Source organism: Pseudophryne corroboree (assembly GCF_028390025.1).
Source record: "Pseudophryne corroboree isolate aPseCor3 chromosome 3 unlocalized genomic scaffold, aPseCor3.hap2 SUPER_3_unloc_51, whole genome shotgun sequence".
NCBI lineage: Eukaryota > Metazoa > Chordata > Amphibia > Anura > Myobatrachidae > Pseudophryne > Pseudophryne corroboree.
In genome coordinates, this window is record NW_026967543.1 from 642,735 (window position 1) to 660,196 (window position 17,462).

The 17,462-nt window shown below is 46.0% G+C and overlaps 2 pseudogenes; one reads left to right on the forward strand and one right to left on the reverse strand.

The window, feature by feature from the left end:
- Nucleotides 1-1,171: 1,171 nt before the first annotated feature.
- LOC134984414 (5S ribosomal RNA) lies at nucleotides 1,172-1,290 on the forward strand (annotated as a pseudogene).
- Nucleotides 1,291-6,127: 4,837 nt separating this feature from the next.
- LOC134984405 (zinc finger protein 585A-like) overlaps nucleotides 6,128-17,462 on the reverse strand; it is a 176,695-nt pseudogene continuing 165,360 nt past the window's right edge.

Here is a 17,462-nt window from a genome sequence, read left to right on the forward strand (position 1 = left end):
GTAGCCTGACTCTCCGATCCATTTGGATTCATCTGTTTCCAGCTACAGATCTACCTGCTTTCAGCATCCAGCTTCCAGCAGAGGTCAGCTCATCTTAAAGTGCCGGTACCCTTTTCTGCAGATTATCCTTTATCACCGGCATTATTATTTCACCGCTCTCAAACTCCAAACTTCAGCTCATATTTCATCGCTCTCAAGTTCATTTATTATTTAACTGGTTCCAGCCAGTATCCACTCCGTGCCTACAACAGTCTGGTTCCAGCCAGTATCCACAGCAGCTGTTTTATCTACAGCAGCCCAGCTTTTCCTGGAACACCAGCTGGTACAATCCTGGGCTATCTCCATTGCTACAGTCGGGCCTGGTAAGGACTTTCCAACTAGAAGATTATAAGAACTATCTCACACTACCAGAGCCCTGTGGCTCTTGCCACCCTGTAGTACCCAGGAACTGTATTTATTCTCTGCTGACTTTTATGTTTCCTTTACTACTGCTGTGTTACGGAGTTTGTCATAAATAAACATCATTGACTTTTACCCAAGTTGTCGTGGTCACGCCTTCGGACGGTTATTCTTCATGTTACTTACATGTCCAGGGGTCTGATACAACCTCCCAGGTTCCGGTACATCTCAGCCCCTACAACTGAGGCTGCCTCCCGTCAGCTCAGGCCCTCAGTTGTGACACTCTATACCATACCGGATGTTCCAGGGACCTAGGCAGGATTATCATACGATTACCTCTCTGAAATAACCTATCAGTTGTGCTGTAAGCTATACACAGTGTTCTTTTCTGATAATCTTTGCAGCATATGTGTTAATAAGTACAATAACAGGTACCCATTTGGGCCTGTGTACCAACCTTCAGTCAATTGGGCTTATACCCAATTATTCTTAACTTTGATTCTATTTTGGCTCTGATACCAAGCTGACATCTGACTCAATCTCCTTTCAGCTCCTTTTCCCTCCCCCCCTCTTTCTCTTTTTTCCCCCTTCACCTTGCTCTTCCCCTCCTTTCCTCTTCCTTTTCACTTCTGTATATATCTGCGGACTCTCATCCATGATCCACAGGTTTACCCTGTGCCTAACATAGACAGATCTGCCCCATTTTCTGTCTCTCCTTCTAATCTTCTTTAGGTGCACTCTCATTGGTGAGTCAGCTATAGCAGGCCCAAGAAATTACTACCATACCCCACCGATAAAGCCCGATCTCGTCTGATCTTGGAAGTAAAACGGTGGTGGGCTGGGTCAGTATCTGTGAGGGTGACCCCCAGAGAATACCCGGTGTTGTAATTTGTGACCTCCTCGACTCTTAGCCAACAGCAGGATCACCACATTCTCCCTGAATCATTTATTTTGCTTATTCTTCTGATCTGTGTACCGTTTCCCTTTATTCATTATAGATCCAAAATTGGTCAATACTAATCAGGATCTACATTTTTGACTATAATTCGGTTCAATGACCCTTGGAGGTCTTATTAATACAAGCTGAGCTTGTGCTGGTGGGATAGGATTAGGATGTAGAGCCAGAGTGTCTACATCCCTCCTGAAGTCTACTAATATAGACTAACCAGAACATTTCAAATTTTCTAAAAAATGTCTACATTTCCTTAATTTTAATAATTGTGGTGGACTATATAAGTGTGGATTTTTTTCTTAGAGTATTGAGTTAATAAAAGTTATGTTTTAATATCTTCATACTAACAAATATAAACAAGAGTGCACCCACACAAGAGTCTTCTGTAAATCCTTTTCTTCCCAGTTGTTTCTGACTCTGGGTGCACCACCAGACTTATCAATCAAAATACGAATCATTCGTACATATCATATGTTATTCTGGTACTCTATCATTATTGTTATCACTATTTTTTCTGTACCTTCAGAAAACTGGTGCAGAATCACGTCTACTTTGTGAGATACAATCTATATCGTCTAAGGCATCCAGTTGCCGCATAGGAGCTACTATCTAATAATCAATATATTTGGTGCTCATTTAATACATGTAGCATTGCATTAGCACCTGATTTAGCTAGGTAATTATATCTTGCATTTTGTCACCTCACTGACGTGACAGGCTCAGCTGTCAGTCATGCAGACCCACTGCGCCCACTCTCTCCGTACTCATACATACATGCCTTTCTGGGAGTGTCTCGTCCTGGTTGTCAGACAGTATCTCTGGCACAGCTGTGTAATCATGATGTGAGTGTGTGTGCTGAGTAGCGAGTACTGCTAGCAGCAAGTCTCACAGCTTAACTGCAGTGTAGCAGTGGGGTGTGGGGAGAAGGGGGTTGCTACACCAATGAGTCAAGGAATGGAGTAGTTGGATGGGACTCACACAGCAGGTGGTGAAAAGCTTAAAAAGGAGGAGTGGTTGGAAGGGGAAGCAACTGGTAGGTTCAGAAGGGAATAGTGAGGGTAAGGACTCTCAAGGGAAATTGGAGTGGGAGCCCACAGGTACCAAACTGGGTAAACAGCAGCTTTTAGGAAGGAAATTGGTGAGCTAGTCCCTGTGGTTGACCCTTCTCTGCCTCATGTGGGGTGGATCCTTGGACTCTCCAGTTCCTCAGGAGGCTGTGGATTCTTCTTGCCCACTACTTGGTGGTTCTGTGGTCATCTCAGGCCATGAACCTCCCAGATGCCTGGCCTCCAGATTAACATGTAATGGTCATGGAGGTGGTCCTGGGCTCTGTACAGGAGGAGGTAGAAAAAGCAAAGTTGTGTCCCTTCTGAAGGGGCAATGGTGGACATTGTGAATGGTGAAGGGAAGGTTTTTGTGGGTGAAGAGGGAGTTATGCCATATATCCCAAAAGCATGGGTCCTTAGCCTATATGATGTGCCACCATTAATGTGGCCTCTGTCTTGTCCGACCAAGCTTGATTTATGGGCTTTGTAATTTTTTTAAGTAGGATAAAGGCTGAGTTTTTTATTTCTGCAGTAGACTAGAATAAGCCCAGACAGTCAACTTCCATGATACCACCGGAATGTGACGGACAGTGACCACCGTGCCATCAATTACCTGTATGCTTACACGAAACACAATGATGGAACACTTACACGGTTTCTTTACATCTTCTGGGGTCCACTCCGAGATTAGACATTATGGCGTAATTACTCAGACGGGAATATAAAACAGAATAAAAATAAAAGATTTAATGTAATAATTAGATGCAAACAAAAGCTTTTATTATGAAATACAGGGGAGTATCCGCACCATATAGATGTAACATACAACAAACCACCGCAGATGGAACCCGGGTGACTCTAATGCACATGATAATGTACAGGGTATATATGGACAGGATCTTGTATCAGAAAACACTCGGCACTCCTTATCAAGATGAGTGTCTGCAACAAGTTAGGTAAACTAGAAGAAGTGAAAACACGTTCCAATGGCCGCCATACTGTCATGCAGCAATACAGATTGTGGAAACTGGTATTAGACATTCACATTTACACAAAGCACAAGATACAAAATAAACAGCAGAAAAAAGACCTAAGCATTTGGGATGTATTATTTAGGAACTAAATATACAGATGGGTCCTCCGTTATCTTGGCTGACTGAAACGTTAGTCGCGATCAAGCATATGCAGCGTACCTGGGCGCAAGGTGGCGCGCCTAGTCGTAGGAAGGCACACAGTATGGTCTATTGATGTTAGGGATATGCGAGTGTCCAAATCCTGTAGTATTAAGTATAATGGGGAGAGATAAAAGCTCCTCCCTAAGTTTCTGGATGCCAAATCCCTGTGTGTATAGTTTATACAGACGCAAATGAACGTGTTAAAACACTTGTGTATGCAGACACAACTAATGTGTGAAAGGAATAATGTAGCTCATTGACTTTACAGTATGTACAGTGCATAAAATGAGCGTCCGACTCCCCTAACGGCATAAACAAACACCAATGGGGAGGAATCGCTCTTTGCAGTACTTTTACACATGAACTTGAGAATCTTCCATGCAGTGCTGTGGGCTAGCGATGAAGGCTCCGGTCTGCCACGCTGAGTACCGGGTTAGATTCCCAAAGTGTCAATTTTTTTTGTGTTCCAGTGACATTCACTTTATTATTTTTTCTGTGTAATCCATTGTAAAGCATTCAACAGAAGGGTGCACACAGGTTTCCCACAAATCGGGGTAAATCTGCAGGAGTGACTCATTCACTATCTAAAATACACAGCAGTAATGAGCACGTATAGACATACCAGTAAATATAAATTAGTGTATTCTGACGCAACTAACTGTTCGAGCAACACAGTACTGTAGATCGTCGGCGTTAGAGAATCTATGTTGTACATTATAAGCTGTTCCTGCTAATTAGTACTCTAACAGAAAAAACTGTACAGAGATACTAAGGACAGTGATTTGGCATCCAGGAACTTAGGGAGGAGCTTTTATTTCTCTCCATTATACATAGAAAGATTAAACTTGCCACTCTACGTTACAAGCTGAATCCGATTGAGCTATTTAGTACACTACTAGTGTACTAAATAGCACGAACCCCATCACAACAGTTGCCCAGATCAAGAACACTCTCCAGGAGATAGGTGTATATGTGTCAAAGTCAACAATCAAGAGAAGACTTCACAAGAGTGAATATAGAGGGTTCACCACAAGATGTAAACCATTGGTGAGCAATAAAACAGGAAGACCAGATTAGAGTTTGCAAACAACATCTAAAAAAGCCTTTACAGTTCTGGAACAACATCCTATGGACAGATGAGACAAATATCAACTTGTACCAGAGTGATGGGAAGAGAAGAGTATGGAGAAGGAAAGGAACTGCTCAGGATCCAAAACATACCACCTCATCAGTGAAGCATAGTGGTGGTAGTGTCATGGCGTGGGCATGTATGGATGCCAATGGAACTGGTTCCTTTGTATTTATTGATAATGTGACTGCTGATAAAAGCAGCAGGATGAATGCTGAAGTGTTTTGGGCAATATTATCTGCTCATATTCAGTCAAATGCTTCGGAACTCACTGGAAGGCGCTTCACAGTGCAGATGGACAATGACCCGACGCATACTGCGAAAGCAACCAAAGCGTTTTTTTGAGGCAAATAAGTGGAATGTTATGCAATGGCCAAGTCAATCACCTGACCTGAATCCGATTGAGCATGCATTTCACTTGATGAAGACAAAACGGAAGAGAAAATGCCCCAAGAACAAGCAGAAACTGAAGACATTTGCAGTAGAGGCCTGGTAGAGCATCACCAGGGATGAAACCCAGCGTCTGGTGATGTCTATGCGTTCCAGACTTCAGGCTGTAACTGACAAAAGGATTTGCAACAAAGTATTAAAAAGTAAAAGTTTGATTAAGGATTCTGGAAACAAAGGAAGAAACAAGAGAGCGACTATGGTGTAGTATTTTTCAATCAGTTTTGTCTAGTGATGAGCAGATTCGGTTTTACTCGGATCTCAAAACAGAATCTTATTGGCTATCCAAAACACATGACATCTGTAAGCCAATAAGATGGCGTTTTGAGAACAGAGTAAAACCGAATCCGCTCATCACTAGTTTTGTCACACGCAAGATTATAGCGTACGGATTACTGCTTGACACATGGCGTATCAGTCCCCCATTCTTTAATCCAGGTTACTACTGGGATCTAAATGCTGCTAGGAGACACAAAGAATCGCTATATAGCGCAGTATATTTCCGTATGTGGGATTAAATTCAGTTATCACACAAAATTTATATGCGTACCAGATAAATAAATATTTGCATATCAGTATGGATATTGTATCCAGGTCTTCATCTAGGAGATGGTAATCAAATCGCACTTGGAAAATATGTCAAAGCTCAATTCATGAAACACTGATCCGGGCTGCGACCACATTAAGTAGTAAAGTACTTTTTGTTGAACTGGACGAGCGCACTGATCTACTGATTTACAATATTTGATTTAGGATTGTTTAGCTTGTACCATTACTTTTGGTCCCTTAAAAAGTGGGAGGCACATATAAAAACCATTTCAATTCCTACACCGTTCACCTGATTTTAATGTATATACCCTCAAATTAAAGCGGAAAGTCTGCAGTTAAAGCACATCTTGTTTAATTTCAAATCCATTGTGGTAAGTGTATAGAGCCCAAAATATGAGAATTGTGTCAATGTCCCAATATATATGGACCAGACTGTATATTGCATAAAGCATAGGAGATAGGATTGACCCTTGAGGAACATTGCATGACAGTGATAATTATACTCCAGAAGATTTAAATGGTTCTGTGCTTGGGTAATGTCTAATATGTTCAACAAGAGCGGATTTATTTCTCTCACAGCATGAAAATGGCTTCTCACCTGTGTGACTTCTCTGATGTGTAACAAGAGCTGATTTAGATGAAAAACATTTCCCACACTCAGAACAGGAATACGGCTTCTCACCTGTGTGACTTTTCTGATGTTTAACCAGATTTGGTTTCGATGCAAAACATTTCTCACACTCAGAACAGGTATATGGCTTCTCACCTGTGTGACTTCTCTTATGTGTAACAAGGGCTGATTTCTGTGTGAAACATTTCCCACACTCAGAACAGGAATACGGCTTCTCACCTGTGTGACTTCTCTGATGTTTAAAAATATCCGATTTATATGCAAAACATTTTCCACACTCAGAACAGGAATACTGCTTCTCATCTGTGTGACTTCTCTGATGTGTAACAAGATTTGATTTCGATGCAAAACATTTCCCACATTCAGAACAGGAATACGGCTTCTCACCTGTGTGACTTCTCTGATGTTTAAAAAGACTCGATTTCTGTGCAAAACATTTCCCACACTCAGAACAGGAATACGGCTTCTCACCTGTGTGACTTCTCTGATGTTTAACAAGATTTGATTTAGATGAAAAACATTTCCCACACTCCGAACAGGAATACGGCTTCACACCTGTGTGACTTCTCTGATGTTTAACAAGAGCTGATGTAAATGCAAAACATTTCCCACACTCAGAACAGGAATACGGCTTCTCACCTGTGTGACTTCTCTGATGTTTAACAAGAATTGATTTAGATGAAAAACATTTCCCACACTCAGAACAGGAATATGGCTTCTCACCTGTGTGACTTCTCTGATGTGTAACAAGAATTGATTTAGATGCAAAACATTTCCCACTCAGAACAGAAATGCGGCTTCTCACCTGTGTGACTTCTCTGATGTTTAACCAGATTTGGTTTCGATGCAAAACATTTCTCACACTCAGAACAGGTATATGGCTTCTCACCTGTGTGACTTCTCTTATGTGGAACAAGGGCCGATTTCTGTGTGAAACATTTCCCACACTCAGAACAGGAAAATGGCTTCTCACCTGTGTGACTTATCTGATGTTTAAAAAGATCCGATTTCTGTGCAAAACATTTCCCACACTCAGAACAGGAATACGGCTTCTCACCTGTGTGACTTCTCTGATGTGTAACAAGATTTGATTTATATGTAAAACATTTCCCACATTCAGAACAGGAATACGGCTTCTCACCTGTGTGACTTCTCTGATGTTTAAAAAGACTCGATTTCTGTACAAAACATTTCCCACACTCAGAACAGGAATACGGCTTCTCACCTGTGTGACTTCTCTGATGTGTAACAAGATTTGATTTATATGTAAAACATTTCCCACACTCAGAACATGGAAATGGCCTCTCACCTGCCTTAGCTGGCTGATGAGTAATACGGGTTGTGTTCTGTGTAAAACATTTGGCATCTGTAGAACAGGGAATCACTGTATCTACTCTCAGAGCTGTAACAGATGCACCAATATCAGAGTGATCAGGAGAACATTTCCCAGGATCAGGTGGATCAGTTGATAGAGCTGGATGTATAATTGGGGTAATGGGATTATCTCCTGGAGAATCCTGTCTACTGTCATTATCTTTTATTTCACAATCCAGGGATAACATTAGATTTACTTCTGAGATATTCCTGCTTGTGGGTCCATCTGCTGGAAATAAAATACATTAATATATAAAATGAGCAGACAATATATAATTCTATAACTGCCATTTTTTTTAACCTGTAATCAGTGCTTTTATGTTTATTAAAAAAAGAAAAAAGCTAGGATGCTTAGACTGGAGCTTAATCAACACTGAATGCTCAAGTGGGATTACTAGAGGTGACACAGACGCTCATATGGGATTACTAGAGGTAACATGGAAACTCATGGGGGATAATTAGAGGTGACATGGGCATTTATGTGGGATTACTAGAGGTGACACAGACGCTCATGTGGGATTACTAGAGGTGACGTGGACGCTCATGTGGGATTACTGGAGGTGACGTGGACGCTCATGTGGGATTACTAGAGGTGACGTGGACGCTCATGTGGGATTACTAGAGGTGACGTGGACGCTCATGTGGGATTACTAGAGGTGACGTGGACGCTCATGTGGGATTACTAGAGGTGACGTGGATGCTCATGTGGGATTACTAGAGGTGACGTGGACGCTCATGTGGGATTACTAGAGGTGACGTGGATGCTCTTGGGGGATTATTAGAAGTGACGTGGATGCTATTGGGGGATTATTAGAAGTGACATGGACTCTCTTGGGGGATTATTAGAAGTGACGTGGACGCTCTTGGGGGATTATTAGAAGTGACGTGGACGCTCATGTGGGATTACTAGAGGTGACGTGGGCGCTCATGGGGGATTACTAGAGGTGACGTGGAAGCTCATGTGGTATTACTAGAGGTGACGTGGGCGCTCATGTGGGATTACTAGAGGTGACGTGGGCGCTCATGTGGGATTACTAGAGGTGAGGTGGGCGCTCATGTGGGATTACTAGAGGTGAGGTGGGCGCTCATGTGGGATTACTAGAGGTGACGTGGGCGCTCATGTGGGATTATTAGAGGTGACGTGGGCGCTCATGTGGGATTACTAGAGGTGACATGGATGCTCTTGGGGGATTATTTGAGTTGACATGGACGCTCATGTGGGATTACTAGGTGGTGACATGGACGCTCATGGGGGATTACTAGAGGTGACATGGACGCTCATGTGGGATTACTAGAGGTGACATGGACGCTCATGTGGGATTACTAGAGGTGACGTGGATGCTCATGTGGGATTACTAGAGGTGACATGGACGCTCATGTGGGGTTACTAGAGGTGACATGGATGCTCTTGGGGAATTACTAGAGGTGACATGGACGCTCATGTGGGATTATTAGAGGTGACGTGGGCGCTCATGGGGGATTAGTAGAGGTGACATGGACGCTCATGTGGGATTAGTAGAGGTGATATGGACGCTCACGTGGGATTACTAGAGGTGACGTGGGCGCTCATGTGGGATTACCAGAGGTGACGTGGGCGCTCATGTGGGATTACTAGAGGTGACATGGATGCTCTTGGGGGATTATTTGAGGTGACATGGACGCTCATGTGGGATTACTAGGTGGTGACATGGACGCTCATGGGGGATTATTAGAGGTGACATGGACGCTCATGTGGGATTACTAGAGGTGACATGGACGCTCATTTGGGATTACTAGAGGTGACATGGACGCTCATGTGGGATTATTAGAGGTGACATCGACGCTCATGTGGGATTACTAGAAGTGACGTGGATGCTCATGTGGGATTACTAGGAGGTGACACTCACAATCATGTGGGATTACTAGAGGTGACATGGACGCTCATGTGGGATAACTAGAGGTGACACGGGTGCTCATGTGGGATTACTAGAGGTGACATGGACGCTCATGTGGGATTACTAGAGGTGACACGGACAATCATGTGGGATGACTAGAGGTGACATGGACGCTCATGTGTGATTATTAGAGGTGACATGGACAGCTCGTCTGGGCACAGATTCAAACAGAGGTCTGGAGGAGGGACATAGAGGGAGGAGCCAGAGCACACTAGTATGCAAATTCTTTCTTAAAGTGCCCTATCTCCTGCGGAGCCCGTCTATACCCCATGGTCCTTGCGGAGTACCCAGCATCCTCTAGGACGTAAGAGAAAAGAATATTGTTTTTTGTAGCAAAACTACAAGTCCCAGCAAGCCTCGCCCGCAAGCTGGTACTTGGAGAACCACAAGTACCAGCATGCAGGGGGGGTGGGCGCTGGTACCTGTAGTTCTACTTCAAAAATACCCAAATGAAAACAGTACACACACACACACACACACACACACCGTGACATACATGTACACCGTCACACAAATACTTACCTATGTTGACATGAAGCAGTCGGTCCTCTTCACCAGTAGAATCCATGGGGTACCTGTAAATAAAATTGTACTCACAACCATCCTGTGTAGATCGGTCCTCTTCAGAGTTTGTAATCCACGTACTTGGCTAATTAATAAAACGCAAAACACGATCCACGCACTGCCTTTCCTCGACTGCCGGGACCCCCTGTGACTGCTGTCAAAGAGGGTCCCTTCAGCCAATCAGGGAGCGCCACGTTGTGGCACTCTCCTGATTGGCTGTGCGCTTCTGAGTTGTCAGGCGGCGCACTCGAGATACAATGTAGCGCATAGGCGCTCCATTGTATCCAATGGTGGGAACTTTGCATCAGCGGTTGAGGTTACTCGTGGTCAACCGCTGACCGCAAAGTTCCCACCACTGAATATAATGGAGCGCCTATGTGCTATGCGCCGCCTGACAGCTCAGACGCGCACAGCCAATCAGGAGAGTGCCACGACGTATTGCTCCCTGATTGGCAGAAGGGACCCTCTTTGACAGCAGTCACGGGGGGTCACGCCAGTCGGCGAAAGGGGTCCCATGTGTAAACATGGAACCCCTTTCAGTGCGTGGATCGTATTTTGCGTTTTATTATTTTGCCAAGTACGTGGATTACAAGCTCAGAAGAGGACCGATCTACACAGGATTGTTGTGAGTATAATTTTATTTACAGGTACCTCGTGGATTCTACTGGTGAAGAGGACCGACTGCTTCGTGTCAATATAGGTATGTGTGTGTCGGTGTGCATGTATGTAATAAAGTTATACTGTCACGGTGTGTGTGTACTGTTTATTTGGGTATTTTTTTGTAGTAGAACTACAGGAACAAGCGGGCCCGTTTACCCCCCCACAAGCTGGTACTTGTGGTTCTCCAAGTACTAGCGTGCAGGGGAGGCTTGTTGGGACTTGTAGTTCTGCTACAAAAAACAATATTATAATTTTTTACACTTGGCTGGGGGGGGGGGGGGGACACAGCCTCGGGCTTCACCCCTGGCCCTTGGGTGGCTGGAGAGGGGGACGCCTTGATTTAAGGGGTCCCCACTCCTCCAGGGGTGACTAGTTGGGGATTTAATGCCACGGCCGCAGGGACTGGTATAAAAGTGTCCCCCGGCTGTGGCCTTATTTCTCTAGCTAGTGGAGCCCGGTGCTGGTGTGAAAAAATAAGATTTTACTTACCGGTAAATCTATTTCTCGTAGTCCGTAGTGGATGCTGGGGACTCCGTAAGGACCATGGGGAATAGATGGGCTCCGCAGGAGACAGGGCACTTTAAGAAAGAATCTGGATACTGGCGTGCTCTGGCTCCTCCCTCTATGCCCCTCCTCCAGACCTCAGTTAGAGAAACTGTGCCCGGAAGAGCTGACATTACAAGGAAAGGATTTTGGAATCCAGGGTAAGACTCATACCAGTCACACCAATCACACCGTATAACTTGTGATAACCATACCCAGTTACCAGTAAGAACAACGGAGTATCAGATCAACCCTGATGCAACCATAACATAACCCTTATTTAAGCAATAACTATATACAAGTATTGCAGAAGAAGTCCGCACTTGGGACGGGGCGCCCAGCATCCACTACGGACTACGAGAACTAGATTTACCGGTAAGTAAAATCGTATTTATTTTCGCTAACGTCCTAGTGGATGCTGGGGACTCCGTAAGGACCATGGGGATTATACCAAAGGTCCCAAACGGGCGGGAGTGTGCGGATGACTCTGCAGCACCGAATGAGCAAACACAAGGTCCTCCTCAGCCAGGGTATCAAATTGTAAAACTTTGCAAAAGTGTTTGAACCTGACCAAGTAGCTGCTCGGCAAAGCTGAAATGCCGAGACCACTCGGGCAGCCGCCCAAGAAGAGCCCACCTTCCTTGTGGAGTGGGCTTTTACTGATTTTGGCAGCGGCAATCCAGCCGCAGAATGAGCCTGCTGAATCGTGTTACAGATCCAGCGAGCAATAGTTTGCTTTGAAGCAGGAGCATCCAGCTCTTTGGATGCATATAGGATAAACAGCGACTCAGTTTTCCTGACTCTAGTCGTTCTGGCTACATAAACCTTCAAAGAACTGACCACATCTAGTAACTCGGAATCCTCCAAGTCACGAGTAGCCACAGGCACCACAATAGGTTGGTTTATATGAAAAGATGACACCACTTTTGGAAGAAATTGTGGACGGGTACGCAATTCTGCCCTGTCCATATAGAAAACCAGATAGGGGCTTTTATATGACAAGGCCGCTAATTCTGACACACGCCTAGCTGAAGCTAAGGCTAATAGCATGACCACCTTCCACGTGAGAAATTTTTACTCCACGGTTTTAAGTGGCTCAAACCAGTGTGATTTTAGGAAACTCAACACCACGTTAAGATCCCAAGGTGCCAATGGAGGCACAAAGGGGGGCTGAATATGCAGCACTCCCTTTACAAACGTCTGAACTTCAGGCAGAGAAGCCAGTTCTTTTTGAAAGAAAATAGACAGGGCCGAAAACTGGACCTTAATGGAACCCAATTTTAGTCTCAAAGTCACTCCCTCCTGTAGGAAGTGAAGGAAACAGCCCAGCTGGAATTCCTCCGTGGGGGCATTCCTGGCCTCACACCAAGCAACATATTTTCGCCATATACGGTGATAATGTTTAGCAGTCACGTCCTTCCTAGCCTTTATCAGCGTTGGAATGACCTCATCCGGAATGCCTTTTTCTGCTAGGATCCAGCGTTCAAACTCCATGCCGTCAAACGCAGCCGCAGTAGGTCTTGGAACAGACAGGGCCCCTGTTGCAACAAGTCCTGTCTTAGAGGCAGAGGCCATGGGTCCTCTGAGAGCATTTCTTGCAGATCTGGATACCAAGTCCTTCTTGGCCAATCCGGAACAATGAGTATTGTTCGCACTCCTCTTTTTCTTATGATTCTCAGCACCTTGGGTATGAGAGGAAGAGGAGGGAATACATAAACCAACTGGAACACCCACGGTGTCACTAGTGCATCTACAGCTATTGCCTGAGGGTCTCTTGACCTGGCGCAATACCTTTGTAGCTTTTTGTTGAGGCGGGATGCCATCATGTCCACATGTGGCAGTTCCCACCGACTTGCAATCTGCGTGAAGACTTCTTGATGAAGTCCCCACTCTCCCGGGTGGAGGTCGTGCCTGCTGAGGAAGTCTGCTTCCCAGTTGTCCACCCCCGGAATGAACACTGCTGACAGTGCTCTTACGTGATTCTCCGCCCAGCGAAGGATTCTGGTGGCTTCCGCCATTGCCACCCTGCGCCTTGTGCCACCTTGGCGGTTTACATGAGCCACTGCGGTGATGTTGTCCGACTAAATCAGCACCGATTGGTCGCGAAGCTGAGTCTCCGCTTGACGTAGGGCGTTGTATATGGCTCTTAGTTCCAGGATATTGATGTGAAGGCAAGTCTCCTGACTTGACCACAAACCTTGGAAATTTATTCCCTGTGTGACTGGCCCCCACCCTCGGAGGCTTGCATCCATGGTCACCAGGACACAGTCCTGAATGCCGAATCTGCGGCCCTCGAGAAGGTGAGCACTCTGCAGCCACCACAGGAGAGACACCCTGGCCCTGGGGGATAGGGTGATCAGCCGATGCATCTGTAGATGTGATCGGGACCACTTGTCCAACAGATCCCATTGAAAGGTCCTCGCATGGAACCTGCCAAAGGGAATGGCCTCATATGATGCCACCATCTTTCCCAGGACTCGCGTGCAGTGATGCACAGACACCTGTTTTGGTTTTAATAGGTCTCTGACCAGTGTCATGAGCTCCTGAGCCTTCTCCATCGGGAGATAAACCCTCTTCTGGTCTGTGTCCAGAATCATGCCCAGGAAGGGCAGACGAGTCGTAGGAATCAACTGCGACTTTGGAATATTTAGAATCCAGCCGTGCTGTTGTAACACTTCCCGAGAGCGTGCTACGCTGATCAGCAACTGCTCTCTGGACCTCGCCTTTATAAGGAGATCGTCCAAGTATGGGATAATTGTGACCCCTTGCTTTCGCAGGAGCACCACCATTTCCGCCATCACCTTGGTAAATATTCTCGGTGCCATGGAGAGACCAAACGGCAACGTCTGGAATTGGTAATGACAATCCTGTACCACAAATCTGAGGTACGCCTGATGGAGGTGGATAAATGGGGACATGAAGGTATGCATCCTTTATGTCCAGAGACACCATAAAATCCCCCCTTCCAGGCTTGCGATGACCGCTCTGAGCGATTCCATTTTGAACTTGAACCTTTTCAGGTATATGTTCAGGGATTTTAAATTCAATATGGGTCTGACCGAACTGTCCGGTTTCGGTACCACAAACATGGTCGAATAATAACCCTTCCCTTGTTGAAGGATGGAAACCTTGACCACCACCTGCTGAAGATACAATTTGTGAATTGCAGCTAACACTATTTCCCTCTCTAAGGGGGAAGCTGGCCGGGCCGATTTGAGGTATCGGTGAGGGGGCATCTCTTCGAATTCCAGCTTGTATCCCTGAGACACAATCTCTATTGCCCATGGATTCACCTGGGAGTAAACCCACTTGTGGCTGAAATTTCGGAGATGCGCCCCCACCGGGCCTAGCTCTGCCTGTGGAGCCCCAGCGTCATGCGGTGGATTTAGTGGAAGCCGGGGAGGACTTCTGTTCCTGGGAACTAGCTGTGTTGTGCAGCTTCTTTCCTCTGCCCTTGCCTCTGGCAAGAAAAGACGCACCTTGGACTTTGTGTTTTTGTGATCGAAAGGACTGCATTTGGTAATACGGTGCTTTCTTAGGTTGTGAGGGAACATATGGCAAAAAGTTTGACTTTCCAGCAGTAGCTGTGGAGACCAAGTCCGAGAGACCCTCCCCAAACAACTCCTCACCCTTGTAAGGTAAAACCTCCATGTGCCTTTTTGAGTCAGCATCGCCTGTCCATTGCCGAGTCCACAGGACCCTTCTGGCAGAAATCGACATTGCATTTATTCTAGAGCCCAGAAGGCTAATGTCTCTTTGAGCATCTCTCATATATAGGACAGCGTCTTTTATATGCACCAGGGTCATTAATATTGTGAGGAGACCAGGGAAAGGGATGTATAGGACTTGCTTTCATGTTAAAAAGGAAAGAGTTAATCCTATGGCCCAAGTTCCGAGTTCTTAAATTGAAGCCCTCAGTCTGCAGAAGTCACACACAGGAAGTATCCCAGAAGCAGACAGCAGGGCAGTGTTCCTTTTAGAAAATCCCTCCTCCTTCCCCTCTGGAAAGACTGACAGCATGATCCACCAATCAGAAAGGAGGAGAGAGAAGGAACCAGCAAGGGGGAATTGTGGGAGTGATGAAGTGGCTGGGAGAAGGAGACTGTGTGTGTGTGGAGGTGATGGTGCACAGCTAGACTCACTGGAGGTTGGGGTGTCGTCCCCTCTCAGTGTCATCAGTGACCAGCCACTCTGTGTGCCCTGCTACAGCTGTCATTACTGCCCAGGCCTGGAGGAGATATACAGCAGCTGGTAAGGACTTTGCTGAACTCTGAGTGGACATTATTAGTATAACCCTGCTTGCTGTTCACTGGATTTCTGGGTCTCCCTGAATAAAGATCACCTTGTTTTCATTATAACCGGCTCCACAGTGTGATCCCTGAACCCCAGGATACCCAGGTCACCCGGTATCCTCACAAATATAGTATCCTTGTCCAAGGTATCAAGTTCCTCAGATAAGGTATCCGTCCATGCTGCTACAGCACTACACACAGGCCGACACAATTGCCGGCCTTAGTAAGGTACCTGAATGTGTATAAATGGACTTCAGGGTACCCCCTTGTTTTCTATCCACAGCATCTTTTAGGGTGGCCGTATCCTGTAAAGGCAGGGCTACCCTCTAGGATAAGCGTGTTTGAGCTTTGTCCACCCTAGGGGAGGATTCCCAGCGTAACCTGTCCGTTGGCGGGAAAGGATACGCCATAAGCATCCGTTTGGAAATCTGCAGTTTTTTATCTGGAGATTCCCAAGCCTTTTCACATAACTCTTTTAGCTCATGTGAAGGGGGAAGGTCACCACCTGCCTTTTTTCCCCATACATATGAACCCTCTTGTCAGGGACTGGGGTTTCCTCTGTGATGTGCAACACATCCTTCATTGCTATAATCATATAACGGGTGGCTTTAGCCAATTTAGGCTGTAACTTTGCATCATCGCAATAGACATTGGAGTCAGAATCCATGTCGGTATCTGTGTCAACAATTTGGGATAGTGGGCGCTTTTGAGACCCTGACGGCCGCTGCGACATAGGATCAGGCATGGGCTGCGACCCCGACTGTCCTAAGGTTTCAGCTTTATCCAACCTTTTATGCAAGGAATTAACATTATCATTTAAAACCTTCCACATAGCCATCCAATCAGGTGTCGGCACCGTCGGCGGCGACCCCACATTCATTTGCTCCCGCTCTGCTTCCACATAGCCTTCCTCGTCAAACATGTCGACACAAGCGTACCGACACCACATACACAGGGGATGCTCTTTTTGAAGACAGTTCCCCCAGAAGGCCCTTTGGAGAGACAGAGAGAGAGTATGCCAGCACACACCCCAGCGCTATATGTCCCAGGAATCACACAGTAACTTAGTGTTAACCCAGTAGCTGCTGTATAATATGTTTTTGCACCTAATTTATGTGCCCCCCCTCTCTTTTTACCCTCTTCTACCGTGAATCTGCAGGGCAGAGCCTGGGGAGCTTCCTCTCAGTGGAGCTGTGGAGAGAAAATGGCGCTGGTGAGTGCTGAGGAAGAAGCCCCGCCCCCTCAGCGGCGGGCTTCTGTCCCGTGTTTCTGTACACAATTATGGCGGGGGCTCATGCATATACACAGTGCCCAACTGTATATATGCCCAACTTTTGCCAAGAGGTCCTAATTGCTGCCTAGGGCGCCCCTCCCCTGCACCCTACAATGACCGGAGTATGTGGGTGTAGTGTGGGAGCAATGGCGCACAGCTGCAGTGCTGTGCGCTACCTCAGTATGAAGACTGGAGTCTTCTGCTGCCGATTTTGAAGTCTTCTTGCTTCTTTCACCCGGCTTCTGTCTCCCGGCTCTGCGAAGGGGACGTCGGCGCGGCTCCGGGATCGAACGACAAAGGGTGAGTTCCTGTGTACGATCCCTCTGGAGCTAATGGTGTCCAGTAGCCTAAGAAGCAAGACCTATCTGCAGAGAGTAAGGGCTGCTTCTCTCCTCTCAGTCCCACGATGCAGAGAGTCTGTTGCCAGCAGATCTCACAGAAAATAAAAAAAAAAACTAACAAAATACTTTCTTATAGCAAGCTCAGGAGAGCTC